The following is a 7,726-nucleotide window of genomic DNA, read 5'->3' on the forward strand; positions in this document are numbered from 1 at the left end:
TCAGAAACATCTAATTAGAGCTGGAGGAAAGTTGAGGCATCAAGGCATAGCTTCACAAGGTTAACCAGCTGGGTGCCCTAGGGAACAGGAAAATAAGATAGATATAAGAAACAAGTATTCACTCTTGGGGCAGCTGGGAAGCTGCCTGGTAGAAAAGGACCTGGGAGTGTTGGTGGCTGACCATGAGACAGCTGTGCCCAGGTGGCCAAGAAGGCCAATGGCATTTGGCCTGTATCAGCAATGGTGTGGCCAGCAGGTCCAGGCAGTGATTGTTCCCTTGTACGCTGTACAATTGTACCTTGTACGCTGCAATGGTGAGGCCACACCTCATGAGCTGTGACCCAGCTCTGGGCTCCTCACTGGAAGAAGGACAAGAGTCCAGAGAAGGGCAGCAAGGCTGGTGAAGGGTCTGGAGCACAAGTCCTGTGGGGAGTGATTGAGAGAGTTGGGGGAGAAAAGGAGACTCAGGGGCGAGTGACTTTCTCACTCTCTACAACGCCCCTGAAGTGGACTGTAGCCAGGTGGGGGGTGGCCTCTTCTCCCAAGAAATCAGCAGCAGGATAAGAGGACAGTCAGTCATAAGCTGCGCCAGGGGAGGTTGAAGCTGGACATTAGGAATTTCTTCACAGAAAGGGTGTTTAGGCATTGGAATGGGCTGCGCAGGGAGGTGCTGGAGTCACTATCCCTGGAGGTGTTTGAGGAGAGACTGGATGAGGCACTTAGCGCCATGGTCTGGTTAACGTGGTGGTGCTCGGACACAGGTTGGATTCGATTATCTCAGGTCTTTTTTAACCTTAAAGACGCTACGATTCTTCGAGAAACACGTTCTTTAGGTTTGGGAGGTGGAGTAGAAACTGGCGTACCACGCTGTGCGTTTTCCCGTGAAACCTGTAACGCAAGCCGTGCGAGCGGCCCCGCCCGGCCGCTCCCGCGGCCCCTCAGCGTCCGGCCCGCGCGGGCAGCGCGGCAGCGCCCGCCCCGCCGCGCGCCCCCGACAGCCAGGCGCGCTCCCGCCCCAGCTCCGCGCGACGCCTCCGCCCCTCGGCCCGCGCGCAGGGGGCGTGGCCAGCCTCGTTCCCACCCTGCAGCGAACATATAAAGCTGGCGCGCGCGCGCCCCGCCCCCTTTTTCCCCGCGGAGCGCCTGGTGCGGCGGTACACGGTAAGGCGGTGCGGGATGCGTGTGTGCTGCTGCCCCGGCGGGGGATGGCTTCTTCCTTTTGCTTGGATGTTCGGGACGATCGCCCGCAGTGCCGGTCTCATAGTGCCTGAGGATGGAGCCGTCAGGGGAAGCTCTCACCCTTGGGAGGCGCGAATAGAGCCAGGCGAAAGGCAACCGTAACCCGGCTGTGGGGCCGCAGCCGCCCGTGCAGGGTGCCCTGCTGAGAGCCGCGGAGGTGCGAGGGGACTTACTGGACTACATGTCTCAGCATGCCCCGCGGCAGGCTCCCTGCCGGAAGCCGCGTCCCGGGGCGCGGGGCAGGCTGGGATCGGTAGGCGGCGGTGACCCGCGTGGCGCTGCCGGGCCCGCGCCATTTTGATCCCCGCCCGTGGCGGCCGGGGCTGGTGCGGGGGTGCTGCCCCTGCTGAGCCCTCAGCCGCGGCTGGGGCAGCCCTGCACAGGGCGGCAGCCTTCAGACACCCGGGTGCATGCATTAAATGCTGGATAAGGCGGAATCGCCTTGTTCATGTGGCAGAGGGCTGGTGCACATGCTTGTGCTACCCGTACATCTTTATAGAGGGCTCACTGACCGGCATCATGGCATTGCTGCACAGCAGAAAACTTAGAGAAGTACTGTGAAATCTACATAGCATCCCAAGGAAAAAAGACCCACAACATTTAGGTGATCCCTGATATAAATCATAAGATTATGTTCTAAGTAATTATGTTTTTGTATTTTTAAGACAATGACATAGCATAATAAAGAGAGATTCGTTATAAAAGTAAACCACCACCCCAAAGTACTGACAGAAGCCTATTGTGTGCTTAAGATGCCTTTTTGTCCTTCCTATGAAATGCTGAGGTCATTGAACCCATAATGCTTCAAAAAGAACGGGAAATACCATTAACTATATGTATGTACAATTCCAGGCTCTTACCTGCAAGCAAAGATTAGGATGTGGGTGGATTTGCATAGGAAGTTGTCAGGTGCATTCATTGTGTGTTTAATTATCTTGTCTAACAGTTTGAGTCACATATTACATTACCAAACAGTAAATTTTTCTAACTTAAACCATTAGTAACCCTTGATTATTGAGTTTCTTGCACTCAGGCGTTAATTTTATTGCACACAAGAAGTAGAAGCTTAACTAAGGCTTTCTATACCTTTGTTTTTGTGATAGGAAACAAAAATATGTGATAGGTTATCTTTCATTGCTCAGTGCATTTTTTAGGTCTGTGTAGTACAGAGTGAGATATTTTAAATAAGCACATTCAAGTGATAATGTATTGTCACACATTTTTTAGACTGCTTGAGTTGGTGGATTTTGATAATTGTTACATGGTTAAAACAATTCTCTAAACCCAACTTCAGTCAGTTCTTAAAAATGATTAAAAACTGGAGATGACTTTTCCTTAAAAGGTCTTTGGACTGAGGTTTAGCAGTGGGAACATGCAGTTATTTCTACAATGCTTTTCATATGAGATTTCAAATAGGAGTAACTTGCAAATCGTTTGTTGCTTAAAAGTGCATTTCTTATTGCTTTTCTTCTGCGCACTTATGGTTTAGTACTTAATGTACTGCTTCTAAAGATTGTGTTGATGATTATTGCCTCATAATGTATGTGACTTGCTGGCCTGGTAATATTAAATCCGGTGATTTCAAGTTGTAAGGCTGTCCATATTTGTTTTTAGGTGTGATGGAGAGGAGGTTTTCAACGGTGTCAAGTACATTGCACATTAAGGTAACAGCTCTGGAATTTTTAATGTTGCTCTAGAAGTAACTGCATTTCTGTTTTAGACCAACTCAAATGCATGTGTTTCATAACTTGGTTTCTGTATTTTTGTCTCTCAAAGTATGGGAAGTGCCAGAGAGTATCAGTTTTGTATGGCTACTAAGTAGGACAGAAATGAAAAACTACATTGCGTTTTCATAACTGCTATCAAAGTGATAAGTAATTATTTGATAATTTTTGAGTTTGGTGCTCTTTGAGTTAAAGTCAGTCTGTAGGTTAGTTTTTAGTAGACTTCTTTTGCTTACAAAATTTCACTTTGTTGGGCATTTCACCCTTTCAGAAGAGTATTAAATTGTATGAAAATGTCAGTTTTTTAGTGCTTGGTGGTTATGTTTCTGACATAGTAACATGAGAGAGATGTTCTCTAGTTTAAAAGATAATTTTGCTTATCTTTAATTTTAGCATTTCATGGAAGGCCTGTCACAAGTAGAAGAATACGTCATACACACAAGTGGATTTTCCTGAAAGCTGAGTATGTTCTAAATTATCAGTGGGGATAAATGGATTAGAAGATGATGCATAGGATTAAATTAGTAGTTGTGTCATTAGCTTTAAAATTGAGGCATCAGTAATTTTGGGCATGTTTGACATGGTCTAGAGCTGTGTGGGCTGGGGGGTTTGGGAATAGATATTTGTGTTGGTGGAGCTGGTAAAATGCCTATCCTGAAGTGTTTGTACAAAATTTAAAGTTCACTTCAGTATAGCTTTTAATTGTGAATTTGCACTTTATTGGGAAATGAGTATGAAGCAGTGTTTAGTCAAAAAAAAAAAAAAAAGGACATCTGGATGCTTATTAATATAAATAAGCAAATATTCCTGTAATTTAATAAAAATGGGTATTCGTTTTTTTAATGTATAGTTGATATCCTCACTTCCTTGAAAGAAAGAAAAAAGCATTTGTATTCATAAAGATCCAGGATCTGTATTCATTTAAATTTTATTCAAATGCTTATAACCAGTTGTTACAAAAGTAGAAATTGGTTGTTCTTACTGGCTTATGTAGCATTATACATGAACTTGTTGTAATTTGTGATTTTACTCAATTTCTAGAGTGGCATGAACAGTTTCAAGTAATGGGAATGCGACATATGCTGAAGAAAGATTTCCTCGAGACAGGAAATAAAAGAAAAGGTAATATGTATTGAATAAACAGCAGACATTTTTTATTGGTTGTAATTTATTCCCATTTAGTACACTGCTAGTGAAAGAGGTGAATGTTGTCTTGTGGAATATATAAATGTATGAATGGTGTTACAGTTCCTGTCACTGATCCTTGTGGATAATGGTGAATCATGCTAAAACTGCCAAACCTGATGCATTGATGAGCAATTTCTAAAGGCTTTGGCTACTGAGATCAAACCACTTACAATTTTTCAATCATAAACCATCCAAGCTGCTGTTGGTTTAATGCTGTTGCTGTGTACAAGTGAGGTGCCAGCATGTACCAGGCTGTGAATAAGAATGTTGTTGCGTTGTTTAAACCCACCTCAGGTCTGTGTTGACACAAATAAATACTGCTGTAGAAGCTTGCATCTTTAAAGAGCAGAGAGGAGGAAGTGTTAAAGAATATTCTGCCTTATAGTGGGTAAATAACAAGCATTAGTCAGGTTTGGTTAGGAAGTTTGAAAGCTAGGGATGATGTTTTCACTTCAGTCCTCTTAGGACAATTAATTTGGGGCTCATTCACATGTGAGCATTTAGGAAATGTCTAATTACAAAGGTGGAATTTGATGGTAAATTGTAGTGAATTCTAAATTCTATTTCAGCTCCAGAGATAAATTACTTCTCAAGGGCTGGTATAATGTACTTGAAGCAGGCAAAAAGAATGCTCACAAATGCTTACTGTGCTTTAAGAATAATAGTGGTTTCTCCAGGAACTTCATTCCCACCTAAGTAGCTGAACTTAACATTTTTCAGTGAAATTCACTGTACTGCACTGGTGTTCGGGTCCATCGGCTGGTTGTAGTTAAAAAGTTACAACAGAGGGAGTGAGAATGTCTCATTTTCCTGTGTTGCTACACATCTGTAACTTCATTCTACTCCTTATTCAAGAAAGGTACTTTTAAATACTTTGTTAGCTATCAGTACTTTCTTTTGAACAGTGGGTTTTGTTCTAGTATGTGAAGTTCAAGTGTATAAGTGAAACTTCTTGGGCAGCAGTGCTGCCTATAAGATGCTGTATTGTTTAGACAGGCACTATTGCAGGTAGAAAAGGGTGTGACTTTATTGCTCACCTAGAAAAAAGTTAGAAGTAGCAAACCTTGTTAGTATTAACTAACCAGTGTGTTTTGTGTCTTTGCAGAGATGCTTGAAGGCTGCCTCTGAATAGAAGGTATGAATTCTAGTAAATATTATTTTTAATCCTGATAGGCAAATTGCCAGTGTCAGATATCCTGATAATCAAGTGTAATTCCCCCTCCTATCATAGTTCATACCCAGCTTGAGCAATAGCTGGGCAAAAGGAGCAAAACAAATTGTACTGTGATATGACTACACTTTTGATTGAAGTTTCACAGAACTTGCAGTGTGCTGATACTAATGCAGCACATATTGAAAAATGCAGTTTGGTCTGTACGAGAGGCTGATTGGATCACAGAATCACAAGGTTGGAAGAGACCTTCAAGATCACAGAGTCCAGTCCGTGCTCAACTAAACCATGGCATCAAGAGCCACATCCAGTCTTTTTTTTAAAAACACATCCAGGGATGGTGACTCTACCACCTCCCTGGGCAGACCATTCCAGTACTTTATCACTCTTTTTGTAAAAAACTTCTTCCCAATATCCAACCTATGTTTGATGGCAGGTTGTATTTTGAGTGATGAAAGAAAACTTCTCTGAATTTATAAATCTCTTTTTTACAGGAAAATGTGTTTTGTAGAAAACAAGCAGGAACAAGTGCTTTTGGCTTATTCAGGTATGTAACTGAAAAGCTCATAAACATTTTCTGATTCTAAGTAAAGTAACCATGTTTACAGTTCAGATTTTTTTGCAGTATGATAGTTACAAACATAATTGATCAATTGATATGGTAAGTCATAGTCATTTAAAAAGCACTTGTTCCCCAAGGCACAGTGTGAGCTGATAGCTGTGCCTAACCTTGCTTAGCTTTCAAACCTACAAGGAGTTTTAAATAAGTGTACACTATTACTGAAATACAACAAAATGTTAGATGTAATACAAAAACTAAGCAATTAGAAACCTTATGGGCTATTTCCTACTAAATGTATTGTTCATGTGCTGCTTTTGTCTCATCTGTGATGATCCTATCCCGAACCTGAATTTGTTGTTGAAAAACTTTATACGGATCCGGAATCTGAGACGAGACAAAAAACTTTCTGAGAAGTGTTAGTCTGTGTGTTTAGGTTTTTTGGGGTTTTTTTCAGAATTAGCAGCATGTTAATACAAACTGTTGTGTGCTTACTTGCAAATTGAAATTTCTTCCTTGAATGAACTGTTACTAAGATCTTGTTCTCCTTTTTCAGAGATGAATGGGAGCACTTGTCAGAACTGCCTGACAAATGTGGATGATGTAACCAGAAGGAAGTGTAACACCTGAAGAAATACTGTGGCTTGGAGTTAATGCTTTTGAAAAGCCTGCTAAAATAGCTGCAGTTTTGTCCAGTAGATAATGTCTGTAGATATTTAAAACACCATCTTTCCAAAATACTGAACTGTCTTCTGCTGGAAGTGTAGCAGTGATATTAGGGAAAGGAGTGCATGAAAAACCCCTTGACTATTTACCCTTTTAAAATACCGTATAGGTGCACAGTCTTGCAGATACTGGAGATCTGTGATAACTCGGGAGTGGAGCTCACAGGCAGACCCTGTAAAAAGGTCGAAAGCAAAGACAATGTCTACAGCTTGCATCACTGTGTCTGGTGAGGGAGTGAGGAGTCAGGGTTTTATGAGCTGCTGCTTCAGCAGGAGAAGACTAGTACCACAAGAGTGGAACTGCCCTTTGAGGAATTCACTGGCAGCAGTACTTGCTTGCTTTGCTTGCTCTGTGGGGGAAAGAGGTTGGTAGTGGGAAGAGAGCTAACGTACATTGCAACTTGGGCTTTTGTCTTGGTTTGAAAAGACAGGTGTCTGCTAAGGAAGGCAAGAGCCTCCCTTGAAATGGAAAAATGTAAACCCTCTCCCAAAATACTATAATTTTAAAATTAAGGAGCTCTCAGGCAGAGATATGGGAATAGGAATAACAGTTCTTTATTAGGAAAAATAAAAAAGCAGTAATACAAAACAACACTGATAGAGTCAGAATACAACCTGACAACCCTGTGGGAATCAGGATGTTGGTAGCAGTCCAGTTAGATGGTGGCTGGAGTACTTTGGAGCAACAGGTGTGGTTCTGTTGAAGTAGTGATCCTGTAGAAGGGTGGAGTTTTCCTCTGAAGGTCCACTGGTGGTGTAGATGGCCCTGACCTTCCTCTGGAAATCCAGTGGAGAAGAAAGCTGCTCCTGGGAATCCAGTGAGAAAAGGTTGCCTTGTGGTATTCCAAACCTCAGATTATATCCAGATAGGAATGCTTGGCTCCTCCCTCTGGGCAGAGCCTCTCCCAATGAGATAATGCAATTTTGTCAGTCAAGGAATGACCATTAACAGAAGATACCTCCCCAGAGGGAGGGTTGGATGTGGAAGAGATACAGAAAACTGCCCAATTAACAGAAGATAACTGCCACACCTCTAATAAATAGCAATAGAATACACACCCCCAGCTACATCTTGCAACTAAGACAGCTTTGAACAGTCACTTCAAAAGTACTGGTGGTG

The 7,726-nt window shown here is 42.6% G+C and overlaps 1 long non-coding RNA gene and 1 other non-coding gene across 2 annotated transcripts; both read left to right on the forward strand.

Moving 5' to 3' along the window:
* The first annotated feature begins 1,063 nt into the window (after nucleotides 1–1,063).
* LOC110478919 (uncharacterized) lies at nucleotides 1,064–7,057 on the forward strand. The gene is made up of 7 exons (XR_002466836.2): nucleotides 1,064–1,161; nucleotides 2,854–2,903; nucleotides 3,357–3,426; nucleotides 4,005–4,085; nucleotides 5,257–5,286; nucleotides 5,817–5,869; nucleotides 6,438–7,057. It is a non-coding gene; the product is annotated as an uncharacterized LOC110478919 (long non-coding RNA).
* On the forward strand, nucleotides 6,205–6,275 carry LOC116183517 (small nucleolar RNA SNORD50). The gene has a single exon (XR_004148149.1). It is a non-coding gene; the product is annotated as a small nucleolar RNA SNORD50 (small nucleolar RNA).
* Nucleotides 7,058–7,726: the final 669 nt, after the last annotated feature.

Source organism: Lonchura striata, chromosome 3 (genome assembly GCF_046129695.1).
Source record: "Lonchura striata isolate bLonStr1 chromosome 3, bLonStr1.mat, whole genome shotgun sequence".
NCBI classification, from domain to species: Eukaryota; Metazoa; Chordata; class Aves; order Passeriformes; family Estrildidae; genus Lonchura; species Lonchura striata.